The sequence below is a fragment of the Phoenix dactylifera genome, chromosome 2, assembly GCF_009389715.1.
Source record: "Phoenix dactylifera cultivar Barhee BC4 chromosome 2, palm_55x_up_171113_PBpolish2nd_filt_p, whole genome shotgun sequence".
Classification (NCBI taxonomy): Eukaryota; Viridiplantae; Streptophyta; class Magnoliopsida; order Arecales; family Arecaceae; genus Phoenix; species Phoenix dactylifera.
Window position 1 is genome coordinate 23,944,283 of NC_052393.1, and position 1,624 is coordinate 23,945,906.

General features: G+C 33.4%; 1 non-coding gene across 1 annotated transcript; it reads left to right on the forward strand.

Annotated features, from left to right (window-relative positions):
* The first annotated feature begins 455 nt into the window (after positions 1-455).
* On the forward strand, positions 456-529 carry TRNAV-CAC. The gene has a single exon. It is a non-coding gene; the product is annotated as a tRNA-Val (tRNA).
* The last annotated feature ends 1,095 nt before the right edge of the window (positions 530-1,624 follow it).

Consider the following 1,624-nt stretch of genomic DNA (forward strand, 5'->3'; position numbering starts at 1 on the left):
CGTGTTTTTGTAACCAAGTCAGTGACGGGAGCTCCGGTCACAAATTCCATATTAGTAACCGGAAACACGGTATAGTGACGGAAATCGCCGTCACTATACGCGTGTTTTCTGGTAGTGAGTGTTCCCTACATCACATAAACCATATATTATGTTTGATTTGATTCCATTTATAACCATCCAAAATTAACCTAAAAAGACTAGCAGCAGTTAGTTCTTAACGCTACTTAAATATCTAAAATCTTTCTAATATACAATCAATGAGAAACTAAATAAGCACCTACATGGGTTTTCACATACAGCTTTTTACTATTGTGCAGAGAGGGCTCATGTAGAGTAGTCCACGGTGAGGGATCCGAAAAACTATCCTTGAGTAGTCCGAGCTGATGGAGATATTCTAAACGTTGATAATAATATATAAACATATTCTAAAGCAGTCGTTTAACCAAAAAATGTTTGTCTGGGTGGTGTAGTTGGTCATCACGCTAGTCTCACACACTAGAGGTCCCCGGTTCGAACCCGGGCTCAGACAAGTTTCGTTTTTTTTTTAAAAAAAAATTGATTCCCTTAAGGCTTGCTAAGCTTGCTAATTGCTGCTTGGAACATTATTTTCATTATTTTTCCCCAGCAAATTCATGGCTCCACACCTGTATGTATATCTATCTAACAACTGATGTTCATCTACCTATTTTAGAGATAAAAATTTAAATTTTAGTTGATTTAGATGCTTTTCATTTTATTCACTTTATGAATGATTAAAAGACCTCAACAATGTGCACCAAAAAGCATAGGATGATAGACCTCCTGCCCGTACACCATCTTTAATTGGTCAAACAGATTACTTTGTTTGTCATTATCATGAGAAAAAGTAACAAAAGGAAAGATTTATTTGTGCCATTTTGCCTTCAGCAATTGATCCATTGTGGCATGCATTATGTTCATATTCATCCATGTAGCTGATTTTTCTATGGCTTTTTTAAGATTTTTGGTGAGGGGTAGAGTTTTCTTTCTCCTATTTGTTAAATAAATCTAGAGGTTTATAAAGAGAGGAACTAATAATATTCTAATCAGAAAATTTAGATGAAATTTAGATCAACTTATTCCTCTCTCATTTAATAATATAATATAGATGTGTCTATATATAAAGTAGGATATCCTTCTAAACCAAGACCCAACTAATCAACTAGTCATTTCCCTTTTTCTTATAGAAGGAAAAAATAATAAGCTTAGAGTGATTCACATTTTGTTCCACTTACTGGCTTCAACTCTTAAAATTTGAAAATGTAAATCTGCTTACTCTGTGTCTGAATGCTGCAGCACCATGGTTAGTCTTTATCCTTTTTCCTCAAACATAAGTATATAACTTAGTAGTCAATCATGATACTTAGCAAGGCCAGAATGAAAAAAAAAAAAAAATCATAGACTATTTGTTACATTAAGGGTATCAGATTTGAATCATCTATTCACAGGATATTGCTAACCTCTAGCTTATTAATTTGCATGATTAACCACTAAAGTATGAGCAAAGGTGAAAGCATAACATGCACAAGTAGTAGTATTTAGCTATGAATGCAGAATTTTTGATGAAGTGAAATAGGTTAAATTTTTCTTCTTAGTCGCAATTTTG